Source organism: Sorex fumeus, unplaced genomic scaffold (assembly GCF_029834395.1).
Source record: "Sorex fumeus unplaced genomic scaffold, SorFum_2.1 ptg000003l, whole genome shotgun sequence".
Classification (NCBI taxonomy): domain Eukaryota; kingdom Metazoa; phylum Chordata; class Mammalia; order Eulipotyphla; family Soricidae; genus Sorex; species Sorex fumeus.
In genome coordinates this window covers 59,471,818-59,491,561 of record NW_026606060.1, presented here as the reverse complement: position 1 = coordinate 59,491,561, position 19,744 = coordinate 59,471,818, and positions in this window count along the sequence as shown.

Here is a 19,744-nt window from a genome sequence, read left to right as displayed (position 1 = left end):
TTTATGTTTACCAATGAATTATCCAAAATTAAGTTCCATCATTTTCATCCAAGAAAAATGTAAAGTTATTAATAATATTATTAATAATATTATTTTCTATGAAACTACAGTTTCACAGTAAAATTTTTATTGTTTTCAATTAGAAGTGAAATCCCAAGCAGTTAGCAGGAAAAAATATGACATTGAAGTAAGATTTAATTTATAATCTAGCAATGTAGAAAAGAGAATATTAATAAATCAAATTGGAGTTTTTGAAATGCATTTTAAACATTTTATGATTGTTAAATTTAAATTTTCCCAAGTAGCAAAAATAATTAAATAGTGTAATTTTGAGATATTTTAATAACTTAAGGGACAAATATACTTAGGAAAAATACTTATCCAATCTCTTTTACAGTTATCAAAAAATAATTTATATTTCTAAGGAAATGAGAACATTATGTATTTTTTGTGGAATTGTTTCTCTGTGCCTTATTTAGATGAAGAAAAATATTTTTCATAGGAGCTGGAGCGATAGCACAGTGGGTAGGGCTTTTGCTTTGCACGCAGCCAACCCGGGTTCGATTCCTAGCATCCCATATGGTCCCCTAAGCACTGCCAGGAGTAATTCTTGAGTGCAGAGCCAGGAATAACCTGGTGCATTGCTGGGTGTGGCCCAAAAAGCAAAAAAAAAAAAAAAAGAAAAAAAAAAAGAAAAAATATTTTTGATAAAATAAACCAATAAAAGTATATTTGAATTAAGAAATTATATTTCACATTTTAAAAAAATGTCTATTTAGATATACATTGAGAAGTACTAGATAAAAGCTGTTCACACAATTTATGAACAGTATCATGTCTATCACCTATTTAAATCTATTTAAAAATCAAGATGAAAGCTTTTTATTATTAATGGTATTGTTATGCCTTATTAAGTATTACATAAAGTTCTTGTGTTTTTGCATGTAAAGCAGAAATGAGTGAGGAGGGAGTGTTATACGTGGACTTAAAATTGCCCAAGTCAAAGAAACCAAAGAAGAAAAGGAGCCCAGCTCACAGAAAGAAAGGTCATGGTACCTTATTCTCTTATTTCTACGACCATTTCAAAATTAAGCAAAAATATTAAAATTGTGATAATTTTGTTCATAGATGTGATATTAAACATCTGTTTGGTTCCTACATACTAAGGTGATGAGTGAATCTTGTCATCTTAGGAACCAGTTACATTAATGGGTCTAGTAACAAATTGGAGGAGCAAGAAATTCAGCAACAGTGAAAGGTTTCCGAATTTGCAATGGTCAAAAGTTTGACAGTTTCAAAATCCAACATGTAATAAACTGGAATTGTTTCTGGCAGCACTTGCCTATGTCCCATTGAAGATAGAAAGGGGTTTCAAGTGGAGAAGTTTAAGGCCTGATCCAGAGTAAATTTCCACTTTGTTTTAAATCTAAGTACCTGCTGTGCCTCTGCTTACTTTTATTTTCTTTCTTTTTTTTTAAATTTATTTATTTATTGAATCACTGTGGGAAAGGTTACAAAGCTTTCAGGTTTAGGTCTCAGTCATGCAAATATCAAACACATTTCCCTTTACCAATACTTATTTTTTACCATGAAGAACCCCAATAAGACCCCACCCCCCACCCCTCCCAGTCCCTGTGAGGCAGATGAATTCTAGTTAACACTCTATCTGCTTTGATTAGATTCATTGTTTCATTAAAAGATTCACCACTATTATTTAGAGTTTACCCCCCCACCCCCCCCCAATCAGACATGCTGAAAAAGCATTGTGAAGTGATTTGCTTTCTACAACTGGGTTCAAGAATTAAATGTTGGTTTTGGATTTCTGCTATTTTACTTATTGACTCTGGAAGTATTTCTACTGAAAGTCAGATAGTTAAGAACTTGGTTTCTGTGCTCTGAAGTCGTGGCCGTGCTGGAGAGCCGCTCGTGGGGGGCAACTGGTGGCCTCGGTAGGGCGTGAAGGCTGGACCAAAACGCCTCCCCTTCCCATGAGGTTTTAGTCACCCCCACACCCCTGGCTCATGCCTGCTGTCCACAAGGCTCCCATGCAGCCGCCATCCTTCTTTCCAGAGAAGAGAGAGCGAATGGGGCAACACCCTTTCCCCTCCGGGCAGACATGATGGCCTGGATTAACGCATAGTCCGTTCACTTTTCTGTTCCAAGCTGCCGGGTTCTGCATTAAGTCCTTGTGCTTCTGGTGCCGTGGCTGTGCTGGAGAGCCACTCACAGGGGGCAACTGGTGACCTCGGTAGGGCATGAAGGATGGACCGGAACGCCCCCCTTCCCATGAGGTTTTAGTCGCCCCCACACCCCTGGCTCATACCTGCTGTCCACAAGGCTCCCATGTGGCTGCCATCCTTCCTGCCATCCTTCTTTCCAGAGGGAGGAGGGCGGAAGGGAGCAACACCCTTTCCCCTCTGGGCAGACTTGATGGCCTGGATTAACGCATAGTCCTTTCACTTTTCTGCTCCAAGCTGCTGGGTTCTGCATTAAGTCCTTGTGTTTCTGGGGCTGTGGCCGTGCTCCAAACTTAACTCTGATTTTCAGGGAGAAACGTTGGGTGGTTTATTTCCCATTGATCACTTTGTATATAGAGAGATGTCGCGCGGCCACATAAGTGGCCGTGCGGTTTTGAGGAAAAATCCTAGTTTCCGCATACTCGAGCTGTGCTTGTAGAGGCTTCTGGTCACCGGGGTTCCATCTGGGGGAGGCGGGATGCGGTACTTACCCCATCTGGGACTTCCCGATGATCTAGGCTCTTTTTGGAACCTGTTTTTTTCTTTTTCTCCGGGAGCTGTGGGTCCCGCCCTCCATGTGGCCCTTCTCTTCCGGTTGTATGCTCTGCTTACTTTTATTTTCGCTTTTTGATTTTGTACAGGATTTCCATGGCAGATTGTGACAGTAATTTTGGGAATTTTGTGTTTTTTTCTTCTACTGGCTACTTCAGCATTTGGATATATGTGTGAGTATCAGGGATACACCTCTTTTAGAACACTGAGTTAGGCTAAAAAATATTTTATTACTACTGAGCCTAAAGGTGAGACTTTGCAAAATTCTTATAGAAATATTGATAATTTTGTTTGTAAGTACATAATATTACTTTGCTGTCATTCAGTTTTTTTGCAATCACTGAAAAACAGAATTAGACTGGTAAAATGACAAAAATCTGTGCTGTGATGTATAGCAAAAATTATATACATCTATATATTTCTATCTCTTACAAAATGAGATTTCCATATGACCACAAAAATAGGTAAATTTTTGTTTGACTAATTGTGTTCGTTCTTAAATTAAAAAAGAAAAACAAACTCATCTATTTTTATTTTTTTGTATGGGAAGGTTGGTTTGACCCACAACTGGCTGTGTGTTTGGGGGATTGGGGAAGCTCATGGGGTTCTGTGAATGAAACCCAGGTCAGCTGTTTGCAAGGCAAGTGTCCTATCTGCTGTGCTATCTCTCCAGGCCTCCGGTCTAGGTTGTCTCTCATTAAATATTTTCTGTATGTCTTTATATGTTGCAAATGTTTCAAAAACTTGCCCCTTGGGAGCATCATTAAAAGCAAACCTGAAGCACAGATTTGGTAGTAGCCCTCAAGTTCCCCCAGGACTTAAGCCCCCACCACACCAAACTCAAGCATATAAAATAAATAAAATAAAACCCCAAACTTTTGCATAAAGTACTTGTTTATGAACTTATTATTCCTGTTACTGTCACTGTCACTGATCTCCCGTTGTTCGTCGATTTGCTCGAGCGGGCCCAGTAATGTCTCCATCGTGAGACTTTGTTGTTACTGTGTTTGGCATATCGAATACGTCACGGGGAGCTTGCCAGGCTTTGCTGCGCGGGTGAGATTATTAACTCTTATTTTCACTTATTCAACAATTTTATATAAGTTGTGTGGGATAGAAACTATGTATGGTACAACAAAGGGACACAGATTATGGAAGGTTTTGCAAGTTAATGAACTTAGTCTTTAAAATGAAACCCTTTCTAAAAAATAACTATCATTGATAGAAGAATTCTATGGAAATATCATTGAACAGCATCATAGTATTTTGACTTTAGCAAAGCATTTCTACAGAGTTTACTTATTGATAAACTACGGAGGATATGTAGGAATTATTTGTGAGAGTCCAAATATAGAAGACTGATGAAAATAGAGATGAGTTAAAATAACATTGAACTTTAATGTTGAGAAAGTTAAGCTTCTGATAAAATAGATATTGCTAAGAATAGCCCTGACTAGTATGAAAATGTGAAAATGGCTTTTATGTGAAATTTCAGGATTTTACATTTGTTCTAAACATGCAGGAAAATGTTGGATGATTTTCATGCCAATGTGCAATTATGGAGTTTGGAAAGATCATTTTGAGAAGGCTAGAAAAAAGTGAGGGTTATTTTAGAGAGTATTTAGGGAATCATGGTTAGGAACAATGGTTGGATTAGAACAAAGATAGAATGAAGGCTAGGAAACATTTGAAAAAAAAAACCACAAAAATCCTAAAATTGTTACCTTATACGTGTGGTTTAATGGATGGAGAAGAAAAGTACATTCATATATGTAATAGGCTTGCACATCTTGGTGACAGTATTTCTTTTTTTTTTATTTTTTTATTTTTATTATTATTTTTTTTATTAGTGAAACACCATGAGGTACAGTTGTAGATTTACAAATTTTTGTGCTTGGATCTCAGTCATACCACGATCAAATACCCATCCCTCCACCAGTGCCCATTTTCCACCACCAGGATAATATCCCTCCCCCCCCATCCTCCCATCCCCCCATCCCCCCCTGCCACTGTGGCAGGGCATTCCCTTTTGTTTTCTCTCTCCTCCTGGGTGTTGTGATCAGCCAAAGAGGCTTTGAGTGGCGAACATGTTCATTCCAGTCTACTTTCAACCTGCATCTCCCCTCCTGGGAGGATCCTCCAAACACCCTCCACTTGGTGTTCCCCTTTCTATCTGAATTGTCCTTTCCCCTAGAATACCCAGCTGACCTCTAAGTTATGGAGTAATTCTCCTGGTGTTGCTCTCAGCTATTCTTGGGTATTAATCTCATATTTTATTATTTTATATCCCCTAGATGAATGCTATCTTTCTATGTCTATCCCTCTCTTTCTGACTCATTTCGCTTAGCATGATACTTTCCATGTTGTACCACTTGTATGTAAATTTCATGATTTCATCTTTTCTAAGAGCCACATAGTACTCCATTGTGTAGATGTACCAAAGTTTCTTTAACCAGTCATCTGTTCTTGGGCACTCAGGTCTCTTCCAGTTTCTGGCTGACAGTATTTCTTTTAAAAGTTCCTGAAAACACATAGAAAGTATACTCTGCTTTCTGTTTGTGTATGCGGTTTGGAGCCTCCTACACTCCAAACCATATATACACACACACATACACACATGCACACACACATGCACACATACACATGACATTGGGGACCACTCCCTGGCAGGTTTAAGGTGATGGTCAGAGAAGAATTTGCACTTCTGAGTGTTACCAGGATGACACTGGCAGGTCAAGGCCACCCAGGGACAGCATCCCCTCTGCTCTAGAGACCATGCATTGCTGAGGAATCAAACCCAGATTGGATGTGTGCCAGAAATTTCACCACTATCTGCCTCATCCAGGTTTCTTGGGGAGAAAATGTTGAGGACATGGGAGAAAGATAATACAGCAGGTGACTATAATTATTAATAGTGCATTAGATGATAAAATCCAGATCAGGGGTGAGAATTTCAGACTTGAAAGTGAGAGCTGTGAGAGAGAGGCAAAGATTTTTTTGAGATGGATGGATGAATACTTGAGAGGAGCAAGAGTGAATGATGGTGAATATTCTATGTGAAATAACAGGGAAGACCGTCTCGTATATGAAGAGTCAAGTGTAGTAGATAATTTAAGAAAGATTAAATTTTTGAAATAGTTGTTGAATAGAAATGAATAGATGTGGATCCATAGAACACTGTGTGATTGCGAGGCATGATGGTGGTGGAAACTATAAGCTGAGTGACTTCTCATTTGTTTTCAAAAGCTTGGTTTGATGTTATGGTGAGTTATAGAATGCTTGTCAGTTGCATATTTTCAGATATATTAAACAATGTTGAAGATTTTTGGAGATACTGCCAGAATTTATCTCTATTGTATGGATTTTGACAGACAAAGAAAAGAAGGAGTTGATGTATTGCATGAAGTGGTAAAGGTAAAGGTAAAGGCCCTCCCGTTGTTCATCAATTTGCTCGAGCGGACCCAGTAACGTCTCCATTGGAGACTTTGTTGTTACTGTGTTTGGCATATCGAATACGTCATGGGGAGCTTGCCAGGCTCTGCCGTGCGGGCGAGACACTCTCGGTAGCTTGCCAGGCTCTCCGAGAGGGGTGGAGGAATCGAACTCGGGTCGGCCATGTTGGCTGCGTGCAAGGCAAACCGCTCCAGGGTGTCAGGATGGTGGAGTGGTCTAAGGCGCCAGACTCAAGCATGAAATGGTAGTATGTAGGAAAGACGGGCATTGATATATCTTTAATTCAGATTCACAATGTGATTTTCAGTGGGCCAGAGAAAGTGAAAAGGGGTTAAGACACTTGACTTTCATGTGGTTTAACCCGGTTAGATCCCTGATATCACATAGTGTCTTAATAGCCCTACTACAGATAACTTCTGAACACACTCCAGTAACCACCCAGGGCCCTCTCAAAAAAGGGAAGAAAGAATAAAAGAAAGAAAGAAAGAAAGAAAGAAAGAAAGAAAGGAAGGAAGAAAGAAAGGAAGGAAGAAAGAAGAATGTGAATATAAGAATGGTTTGTTGAATTGGAGAAATATTTTTTTTTATTTTATTAAGGCCATGAAAAGCTGGAGATATTCATGTTAGATTTTTACAAGTACTGACTGAATTTAAAGAAAAGATTTTGGTGCTTGAAACAGAATATATTCTCAATTGTGTAACAAAAACTATGTGGTTTTTAAGAATATTTATACACTTATACATTTCAGGTTTTCACATTTTCTATTGAGAGTGTAGAAGTTTTGACGTCTTTTTCTCAGAAATTTTTGGCTTCCTTTTTCTCACATTATAAGCAACCCTGTGCAATCTTTCCTGATTTTTCACTGAATTCTTTCTAACCTATACTAAACATTGAGGCAAATTGTTTTTTTAATTGCTGAAGACAAACATACTGAATATCATTTTATAAACACTGAAATCTTTATCTGTGGAGCAGATACCATTGAAATGAGTTATATTCTGTCCATATAGTTTATATTTTTTGCTCTTTGCATGTTGATTTCTGCATGCTTAAATAAGAAAAAATATAAAATAATTTATTTTCAATTTAATTTTGTTGGTTTATTTCATCTTGGAGTTACCACACTTCAGTGACTATTTCTTTCCGTCTTCTCATTTTTCTCATATTTAAAATCTTCCTCCCTCTCCCCTGCCATACTCCTCCGGATTTTGTATTTTGATTTAGTCAACAACAGTTACAGTAATTTAGAGCTTGAGTAATTGAGAGAATAATGTGACCCTATTGATCCATTCATGATCATAATTTTACACTGTGGATTGAAGTTTTTCAGAGGTCTTGTAACTGTGGGAATGTGACTTTCACAGAAGAAAATAATAATTTTTCAACAGAAGCTGAAAATCATTCACCTTTACCAACTCCTGCAGGTGGGTACTGATTACTTAAACAGATAGTACATTATTTTTCAGGCAAGTTTACCTTTATATTCCACTTTATTATTTTACTTAAAAATTATATTGAAATGTGGCACTAGCTTTCATTTAACTATATTTGCATTACCTGTATTTTTTATTACAATTAAGTGGATGACTTTTATAACCTGATTAAATTTCCATATTGTTGTGAACATTCTAGTATTTATGATAGATATTTTAAGTATTAAAATTTTACTTACAGTATTTAAAAAAACCTTATAGTGTTTTAAGTGTAGATGCCTTGGAATTTTGTTCATTCCTTTATATTCGCTTAAATAAATTTCTCCATGTGGGAAACATGCTGCGTATCATTAAAGACTCTGGACTCGAGAAGTCAAATTTTCTCAGTCAGATTTAACAGTGACCTTGGGACTGTCAGAAACAGTCTTGTATCAGCTGGCTACTTGTCTTCAGAACTTTTCAGAAGGGACTGAGAGACAGTATAGCAGGTAGAGCACTTGCTGTGCCATAACTGACTCAGATTTTTCTGCAGCATTGCTTGTGGGCCCCCAGTCACAGCCCATAATGAGCTCTGAGCACAGAGCCAGGGAGAAGCTAGCTCTGAGCACCATTCCCAACATGTATTTTTCAGATACAGAGACTGACTTATTCCCTGGCCATTCAGTTGAAAATAAGCAATAAAATACATTTAAAGATACAAATGACAGGTTCACTAATGATCAGAAGTTTGAGGACTTATATGACTTTTATGTTCAAGATAAGCAGTGTCCATCTGACCTGTGTCATCGAGAAGGATTTTGCTGTGTCAAAACCTGTTACTACATTTCAAGTGAAGCAAAAACTTGGGGTGAGAGTAAAAAATCCTGTGAAGAACTTGGAGCCCGTCTTGTTAGCATTGATGACAATGAAGAGCAGGTTTGTTATTTGTTAACTCTGAATGAATAAATGTTTCTAAGAAGTTTGAACGTATGAGTTAGAATAAGTATTTAGGTTTGCCGCCTCTATTATTTTGCAGACTTAGTTTGAAACACTTGACATAGAGATGCAGAATTGCCAGGATAGGAGTGAATATAGTATAAGAGAAACCCAAGGAAACAATCGCTTAGGCAGAAGAAACTTTTCCCTGGGTTCTATAAAATGACTTTCAATGTTTTTATTATATGTGATGCTTCTTGCTTCTTCACAATTTAGTATAGACTGCTCAGTGTTTAGCTTCTGTGAAAACATTCTCCCACCATTTGTATTTGGGTGGAATTACACTTTCAAAGGAAGATAAATCAGCATATGGATCTGATAATTTGATAAAATACAAAGATAATAAATGTTTCTGGGCTGATTCTTCAAATTTCAAGTGTGTTCTGTTCATAACACACAATGACAGTGAAAACTTCTCTTTTCTAGAATGGAGAATCTAAATCATGTTTGCTTTCATGAGAGGTTTGAATAAGTCAATATACAATAAATTTATGTTCTATATGAATCAATTTTATTCTGCGAAAATTCTTCCAATGATTCAATATAAATACTGACTTCCATTTATAGTATTTAGTCCTAAAATGTTGTTTATCTTAGTGTCTTACGAAGGACAAGTCAAAAACTTCAAAATTTTCCTTATAAAATTCATGTTATTAAAAGAACAAGATAATGAGTAATTTTCACTATTAAAAACCTAAATGAATACAATGATGATTATATTATGAATTCAAAAAGAAAATAGATCATTTTAGTTATCTTGATCAATTAAAAAAAATGAGAACGCTATTCGGGTCTCCCAAAGAGGAATTGAAATAGCTATGCTTGGAGTATCACGTTTCACTCAAATGAAAGAAAGAATTCGGAGTTCTGACCTCCATTGACGATCAAGAATCAGGGATGCTGTCTCGTTTGCCAAGGCGTCAAAAATCAGATGGGCTGGTCAGGTAATGAGGTTTAGAGACGACCGCTGGACGAGAGCCGTTACCGACTGGATTCCAAGGGCTGTCAAAAACCACGTGGTCGCCCATCTACCAGATGGTCAGACTTCTTCATCAAGATCATGAATGATCAGTTTGAGGCTCTTCATGTTCCTAGAACGAACAGACGCCACTGGGCTACACTAGCACCCAACAGGGACAAATGGAGATGTTACTGGCGCCCACTTGAGCAAATCCACGATTAACGGGAAGTCAAGTGATCAAGTGATCAAGTGATAAATTTAAATTTCAATAGTAAATCATTTTATATGATTTATAATAGTGTGAATGTTTATGCTTTTGCGCATACAAAGACTCTGCACTATCTTCAGTACCACCTAAGTGTAATAACCCTCAATCCTTGTCCCTTCTAGTCCCTGCTTACCTCCTGAGTTCCACTCAACTTCCACTGGGTAACACCGGTTCTGTTGTAGGAGCTAAGGGGTTGTTTTTATTAGAAGCCATCTATTTCCTTGTTTTGTATATTTATGTACAATCTGTGAGGAACTTTGTTTTTTAAGCATTAGGTAATGGCAGGTTTGACATTTGTCTTCTTATACATTTGAATATGTTTTGTGACAAAAAGAGTTCTAAATTAAATGTAATCATACTTCGATATCTATTCTACTCTTTGGAATTATTTTAAAGTTCACTGTGTCGCCATTTTGATATCTTTCTTCCAATCACAAAGATTTATGTGATTCATTCCTTAGGGACTTTTCACTTTCATTTATCTCTATTCAGCTTAGAAAATGGTATCTGCTCTATTGTTAGGAGAGTTTGGAGGTAAAGATAAATAAAAATTCATGAGATTCTCTTTAGTAAAATGCAATGTTGATTTTATGAATGACATAAGTAATTTTATTTTTCCAATAGAACTTTATTCAATCAAAAATAAAGTCTGATTATTGGATTGGATTACGTAAAAAAAACGGTAGTCAAACCTGGTTGTGGCTGAATGAGCAAGCTCTTTCTCGGCATCTAAACATGGCGTAAGAAGTTTACATTTCTTAGTTTTTTCTTTCACTTTTATTCTTAATAACTTAGATAAAGTTTCTCTTTAGGATCAGTAAAATTCCTGAAGTCTTAGGTGTGAGTTTCAAAGGGGTGTAAGTCATCTGAATAATCAGATCTGAAGAGCATTCTTTCCTCTCATGCTCTGTAATGGAGGGTATTTTAAATACAATGATAATCATGTTTTACTTGGAGAATATTCATGTATGTTCTAAGATACTAGCTCTGTTGGCAGATGTGGATAGAGCAAATAGGGAAAATATAGGAGAAAGCTAATATTCCCCCTCTAATTGAAACTTGTAGCTTTTTCATGGAGTCATGATACGTTAAAAGATCTATATTTGAACAAACCATTCATCTATTTTAGTGAAGCAAAATAAATTTTTAAATAAATTTTAAAGGAAAATTAGAAAGATGTGAGGGGAACAATAGATTGAATTATGTTTTAAAAATAGAACACAGACTTCTCCAGAGTCGAAAACAGTCTATATAAATCATTTCTTAACCTTGAGTCTTTGACATAGCAATTGATATCTTTCCATATTGTTCTATATATGTCCAGAAAGCCCCTGTTCTCTCATAACTAAGTCAATAGACATTTGCTTGTTCATATTCACGATGTTACTTTAGAAATGAAGAAAAATTCCAAATGAACCAAAGTAATAGTGAAGACAATAGGTGACCAAATAATCATGTAACATGTCGATTATTAATGTCCAAAGTGTTTCATGCTCTATTTTAAGCAGGAGCCTATTACAATGAATAAAAATGAAAACATGTCCTGCTCCTATAAATCTTATTAGTAATGCAGGCATGATGGTGGAGTATGAATCACAAAGCACCTTTTGTGTATACTGGCCAGAGGAAGCCAATATTTCAAATGGAGTGGTTGGGTCAGTCTGTTCAGGTCGGTGAATTTTGTACATGAATTGAATGAGGAATTTATGTGCTATTCTGTAGACAGTATAGTAACAGGTTCAAAAGCAGTCGGTAAGACAAAAGTATGTACAGTCAGGGAAAAATTTAAATTTAAGTTTGAGTATGTACATTTGGAGGAAAATTACTTAACGCTGTCATTTGATCATTGTAGCTTAACCCTGCAATTGAAACTTCGTATTGTTTATATTGACATTTTTCAATATCTCAAGAATTTTTATCCTTTGATGTGCAAGATGATTGGCCTTTTAGAAAGAGAATTATTGTACCTTAAAATTTATTTGTGTATTAATTGCCTTCTATTGTTGGAAAGTGTACATATTTTCTCTGCAGTATAATGTATCATACAAAAAGAGGTTACATGAAGTCATTCCCTGAGACGTTAGGTATCACATAGAAATGTACACATTTAAGCCATAAAGGTGTTCTTTTCTCTTTCACTTTCTCTTTCCCCATCTCTAATTCATTGGTTGCAAATATTTCCATTAGATTTAAATACAATTTATGCTTAAAATCCTTGCTGCTATATATATATATATTATATATATATACTCACACACACACACGTCAGCTAGTTTTATATCTGTAAACAGTAAATTTTTATGTATTCATATTTTTTATTATTTTACATGATATTTTTACATAATTTTACCTTTTCAATCATATATTCATCTATCTATTTTTTTTGGTGCAGGATTTATTCACGTGGCGAAGAATGTGGATTCATCCGGCCATCATATATATCTAATGCATATTGTAATAGACAGATTCATTATATTTGTAAAACAAAATTTTACCAAGATAATAAAACAAATTACTGAGATAAAAGTTAATAATTTTATTATTTAATACCAGTCATAAAATACTTAGAGAATTGACTTAAATTGGTCATCTATTTGTAATTTATAAAGATTTTTGTTTGTTTGTTTTTTGTGAGGGCTACACCCTGCAATTCTCAGGGCTTACTCCTGATTCTGCATTCAGGATCACTCCTGGAAGGCCTTGGAAAAACATTTGGGTTGCTGGGGATCAAAAATATCTGATATATTATCACTCTGGCACCTGTGTCACTTTTCATAAACAGCTATAACTTGTGCAGAGTATTATTCAACGGGTTTTATTTCAAAAGCTATTTCTATATGTTCAGAAGTTGCAATCCTAGAAAATTGCTATAATGAATTGCCCTAATACAGGATAATCTTCCAATGAGATATGTATTAGGTAAATCTTGGTTAATATATGTAAACTAGGATATGTATTTAATAGTGACCCCATTAAATAGGACCCTACTTTGAGATTGTATGTATATACTTATCTCCAATGGAATATTCAAGAAGTTCTGCTTTTCCCCATCTTTTTCACCGTTGTGCTTTCAACCTGATATTGGCAATAAAATCATCACTATACAAGGTGTATCTTGGGACATTTAAGTCTACAGTCCCCTGTTATTTGTGAGCTTGAACTTCATTGTATTATTTCTTTTATTTAAAGTGTATTTTCATGACTTAATGTATGAACATAGACATAATTTATATGCATATAAGAAATTCCTATAAAATTCTATTAATTTATGAAGTTCAACCTGAGGATAAGCTAATTCTTATGAAATTTGGGACAAAACAAAAACTGTAGAGAGTACGTTTTGAGAAAAAGAATGAAATAGTTCCATTCAAATTAGCATGTTGACAATATATTCTAAATATGCAAATGATTTTTCTAAGGTGTTGGTTATACTTTTTAAAATTCTAGGTGCTAGCTATTAGGGGTGTATGTTTGTTTCATAGGGTTGTTACAGCAAAGTCCCATAATCTGTATTTCACAAACCAACAAAAATCATTATTTTACATAGATTTATTTATTTTTAATTTTTATGTATTTATTTTTTTATTTGCTCAAGTGGGGCCAGTAACGTCTCCATTTTGAGACTTGTTACTGTGTTTGGCATATGGAATATATCATGGGTAGCTTTCTAGGATTTGCCGTGCAAGCGAGGTACTCTCAGTAGCTTGCCGGGCTCTCCAATAGGGGCGGAGGAATCGAGCCTGGAGTGATAGCATAGTGGTAGGGCATTTGCCTTGCACTCAGCCAGCCCGGCCGAGATGGGTTCGATTCCTCCACCCCTCTCGGAGAGCCTGGCAAGCTACTAAAAGTCTCTTGCCTGCACGGCAAAGCCTGGCAAGCTACCCGTGATGTATTCAATATGCCAAACACAGTAACAACAAGTCTCAAAATGGATATGTTACTGGCCCCACTCGAGCAAATCGATGAACAACGGGAGGGAGTGTTTGTTTGTTTGTTTTTTATTAGTGAAACACAATGAGGTACAGTTGTAGACTTACAAAATTTTGTGTTTGGGTTTCAGTTATACAATGATCAAGTACCCATCCCTCCACCAGACCTCATTCTCCATCACCAAGGAACCCAGTAACTCTCCCACCCCACTCCACCTCTATGGCATTCCATTCCCTTTTGCTCTCTCTTTCCTTTAAGGTGTTGTAGTTGTAATAGAGCTATTGAGTGGCCATCATGTTCAGTCTATAGTCTACATTCAGCACATGTCTCGCATCCTGAGCCAGTCCTCGAAACACCCTTTACTTGGTGTTCCCATCTCTATCTGAGCTGCGTTTTCTCCCAGCACGTGCTGCTAGCTTCCAAGCCATGGAGCACACCTCCCGGCACTTCTTTCAACTATTCATTAGTGTTCATCTCCAATTCTGTTACTTTATATTCCACAGGTGAGTGCAGTCTTTCTATGTCTGTCCCTCACTTTCTGACTCATTCCACTTATCATGATACTTTCCATGTAGAACCACTTGTTTGCAAATATCATGACTGCATCCTTTCTAACTGCTGCATAGTATTCCCTTGTGTTGATGTACCAAATTTCCTTTAACTAGTCATCTTTTCTTAGGCACTTGGGTTTTCTCCAGATTTTGGCTATTGGGAAAAGTGCAGAAATGAACATAGAAGTATATATGTCATTTTGACTACACTTTTTTGCCTCTCTGGAATATATTCCCAGGAGTGGTATTGCTGGGTCAAATGGGAGCTCAATTTCTAATGTTTTTGAGAATCGTCCAGACTGTTTTCCAAAAGGGTTGGACCAGTCAGCATTCCCTCCAGCAGTGAAGGAGGGTCCCTTTCTCAGCACTTCTGCGCCAACACCGGTTGCTTTTGTTCTTTTGAATGTGGGCCAGTCTCTGTGGTGTGAGATGATATCTCATTGTTGTTTTGATCTGCATCTCCCTGATGATTAGTGATGTAGAGCATTTTCTCATGTGCATTTTAGTCATTCGAATTTCTTCTTTGAGAATGTTTCTGTTCATTTCGTCACCCCATTTTTTGATGGGGTTGGATGTTTTCTTTCTGTTGAGTTCCACCAGTGCTTTGTATATCCTTGATATCAACCCCTTATCGAATGGTTATTGGGTGAATATCCTTTCCCTTTCTGTAGACTGTCTTTGTATTTTGGTCACTATATCTTTTGTGGTGCAGAAGCTTCTTAGTTTAATATAGTCCCATTTGTTTATCTCTGTTTCCACTTGGTTGTTCAGTGGCATGTTATCTTTGAAGAGACCTTTAGCCTCATATCGTGGAGGGTTTTGTCTTCAATGTACCTTATGCATTCTGGTCTAACGTTGAGGTCTTTAATCCATTTTGATCTGACTTCTGTGCATGGTGTTAAGTCGAGGTCTAAGCCCATTTTTTTGCATGTGGTTGTCCAGTTATGCCAGCACCATTTGTTAAAGAGGGTTTTCTTGCTCCACTTCACATTTCTTGCTCCCTTATCAAGGATTAGATGTTCATACAATTGGGGTTTTGTGTAGAGATATTCCACCCTGATCCATTGGTCTGCGAGTCTGCCTTTGTTCCAGTACCAAGCTGTTTTAATTGTTACCACTTTGTATTAGAATTTGAGGTTGGGTAGGGTGATGCCTCTCATCATCTTTTTCCGAAGAATTGCTTTAGCTGTTTGTGAGCATTTGTTGTTCCAAAAAAATGGCAATACTCCCCAAGGCACTATCTTACTTAGATTTCAAAGCTATAATTCAAAATTCAGGTCATGTCCTTCTTTCCCGGAAGGGAGCATAACAGAATACTCGCCATAACCGTGCCAGTGGACCCTGTGCCAGGTTGTTTCACTTGGGGTGCACTGAATGGGGCAGGTGAGAGTCCTTCCTGCCCCAAGGGACCCAGCCCTGACAGCCCCAAACCCCCAGAACTCAACCGCCTCTATGCTCACAGTCAAGCCTCACCCACGAGTGAACCTATTCCAGAACTGCGCAGCCTCGACACTTCATACCACACACCCTACCCATGCTCCAAGAGTACCACACCACATTTGATGGGGTTCAAAGTAGGAGGCAACCAATCTTAGAGGGAAATACTTGTTTTTGCAGGATTCAACCTTTAACAACATATTAGTGATCTCTTATAAAGAGCTTAATTGTGTCTCCAATGTGACACTTGTTACTGTGCTTTGCATATCAAATACGTCACGGGCATCTTGCCAGGCTTTGCCGTGCAGGCGAGATACTCTTGGTAGCTTGCCGGGCTCTCTGAGAGGGGAGGAGGAATTGAACCTGGGCCTCTTCCCTCCACCACTATTCTCAGTTTCCCTTCCATCCCGCAACCTGCCTTCTTGGCAGGCAGAGAACAAATTTATTTCATATTACGTGCTTACAGCACAGCAGTAGGGCGTTTGCCTTGCATGCAGCCAACATGGCCGACCCGAGTTCGATTCCTCCGCCCCTCTCGGAGAGCCCAGCAAGCTACCGAGAGTATCTCGCCCGCACGGCAGAGCCTGGCATGCTCCCCGTGACGTATTCGATATGCCAAACACAGTAACAACAAAGTCTCCAATGGAGACGTTACTGGGCCCGCTCGAGCAAATCGATGATCAACGGGAGGGCCTTACTTTACTTTATTTTACTTTACGTGCTCACAAAGATAAAATTATCGGAAAATAAATCAATAAAAGTCAATTTATGATCATTGATTGCTAAGTGACTTTAACCAATATAAGATGTCAACTCATTATTGAAAAGGTATCAAATTGTTCAGCAAGCTAGGAGAAAACATACCTTTCTTAATCTTGTAGACGGCAACCATTAGTGAGTGACACATTCAATGACATGTTGGAAAATTTGTTTTATACTTTCGAGAAGCTCTTTTAAGACTCTCACAGAAGTGGCTGCAAGGCTATTGCCTGTTCATCAATCTCTTGTATCATTCTTTCAAATCTGAATGATAATCTAGCTGGATAGAGTAGTCTTGGTAAGATGTCCATATCATTGAAGTTTTTTTCCCACATACATCCATATCCATTTTCTTCTGGTTCACAAAGTTTTATTTGATAGATCTGCTGTACATCATATGGGCTTTCCTTTGTATGTAAGTTTCTTTTCTTTTCTTTTTTTTTTTTAATAAATCTGGCTGCTTTCAGTATTCTGTCTCTATTTTTGGAATTTGTCGTTTCAAGTACAGTGTGTCTTGGAGTTGTCGTAGTTGAGTTTATTTTGGCTGGACGCTTTGGGTCTTTTGGATTTGGGTGTCTGTAATCCTCAACTCAGAAAATTTTCATTGATGATTTATTTAACTATTTTTTCTTTATCACATTTGCCTTCCTTTTTTTCAGAGACTGATGATTCTTTGTTGTTCCTCTTGAACTCACTCATTGCTCTCTGGTATGCCATTCATTTCTTTTCAGGCTATTTTCCACCTTCTGTTATTTTTTAGAGGTACCTTCTGTTATTTTTTAGAGGTTTCCTCCATCTCATCTTGGAGCTCTTTGGTCTTTTGCTCAGCTTCTGTTATTCTGCTCTACAGAGCTTGTATTGAATTTTTTTAATTTCATCAATTTTGATTTTATTATTTTGTCAAGTATCAGATAATATTAGCAAAGCTGTATTCCTCACTACAAGTCACATACACATTCCTTTTGCTTTAACAGATTGTAAACATATTTAAATGGCTAAAATTAAGGGCATATTCCAGAACTCTGACAAATATTTTTAAGTTAGGGGAAAAAAAAAAGGCTATAAAACTTCCGTTAGGCCATCAACAGATAGAATACTAAATTATAATAGACTGCTTTAAAATAATGTCTGCCATTTTTAAAAGACCTCAATATTAAGATCTAGCCAAAGTGATTTTTATCTGATGTTTCGTGAAAGAACAAAAGCTGTACACATAAACTTCCTAACTATAATGATTGCTTAAAAATAAAAAGTAATAAAAAAGTTTTAAAACCTATGATCACAAAATCCCACTCAGTCTGTAAGGGAATAAAAATTTTAAAAAAGCTACCAATAAATTACCTTAGAATACTTTAAACATAGATGGAATTTATAATAACAAGGTTTCATAATATACTGCCTTACTATTTACTATTGATCATTTAGACTTGAGGTAACGTTACTCCAAAATAAAGCCAAGATTTTGGTTCATATTTTATAATTTCATTCTTTTATTAAATTCAAACCACTCCCTCCTCCATTCCTCCAAAAAAATTAGATTATGGATCTCAAAAGAGACATACTTAATAATATATTTTGCCTAGAGGAATATGGATTTTGATCTTTTTTCTATGCTTACCTGTTTATCTGTGCTGGCTCTGAGCACAATGCTTAGTGGTCCCTTGGCTCTGTGCTCAGTGGTCCCTGGAGGGGCTTGGGACTAAGGACTGGAATGTTGAAGAATCTAAGCCAAGTGCCTACCTGGTGTCCTGGAACACAGGCCGTCGTTTTGCTCTTTGATGTGAGAATACCTTCAGTGCAGTACTAGCTCTCGACTGGTTACCCACATGGTTATCTGCTAGATCGATGGCCCAAACACTCCCCTATTTTTGATAGATTAAACTCAATCTTTGCTTACAAAAATTAACTGTGTTTCTTGGGGCCGGAGAGACAGCATGGTGGGTAGGGAGCTTTCCCTGCATGCGGGTGACCCAGACTGAATCCTCAGCATCTGGTAAGGTCCCTGAGTGCCCCCAGGCATGATCCCAGAGCACAGAGTCAGAGGTAAGCCCTGAGCATCACTGGCTGTCATCCAAAAGCCAAACTAAAGCAAAAAACCAAATCCCCAAATGAACTGCATTTCAGGGAATAAAACTTCAAGTATGACAAACTTCATATAGTTATTTATATTTCTGATTTGGAAAAAGAAATATCTCAAACTGAAAGATATCATTTTCATAACACTTCTTATCGGGGCAAAGAAGATTCAATGGAGTGAGTGAGTACTTTGCAGAGGGACTAAAATCTGATAAATTCTTTAAGGACCACCGAGAGCCCGCCCCAGCACCAAGCCAGATACGAGCAGATCCAGGTATGTCCTGAAACAACAACAAAAAGTCTTCCTTAGAGAATAAATTGTCCTCTGTACATGGGCAGTATCTTGGAAGAATACTGGTAGGGGTAACCTGAAAAGTGAGCTGAATAAAACACTCATGCTAATAATAAAACACACATGACAATAATAAAAAATAATAATAATAATAATAATAATAAAACTACTGTCTACTGATTTTCACAATGGTCTTAGCTCCCATAGCTTTCAGCTATACTCATACATGCAATAGCTAATTTATACTAGAAGTGAGTTGAGTACACACCCTTAAAAAGCACCTTGAGTGCTACTCAGGGTTAACTCCTATCTCGGTGCTCAGGAATTACTCCTGGAGTTTAATACCTGGTGCTGGGAATCAATTCCAGGTCAGCAAAGTGTAGGGTAAGTGTCTTTCCCACTGCACCATCTTTCCAGCTCTGTTATAATCTCAGATGAAAGGGTATTTTGAATTTTTTTTGTGAAGCTATTTATAATAGCCCAGTGTAGTGAAGGATAGTATTCTGGGATCAGTATAAATTAATAAAGATACATTTGAACTATACTTACTTCTATACATAAGTCATATAACATAGTCTTCATTAACTAGCTATTCATGCTTATTTTCAGGTAGTCCCTGACAAAGGATTACTAAACAATTTGATTTTTCGGATGGTCATGGTTAACACTTAATTCTATTATTTCACAAGGAATTTTAATTGTTAATGGTATCAGCAATATCTTATAAAGTGTTATGTAAAGTTTGTGTTCTTTTCATTTTCATTTAATCCTCAGAAATGAGTGAGGAGAGAGCAACATACGTGGAACTGAAATTGCCCA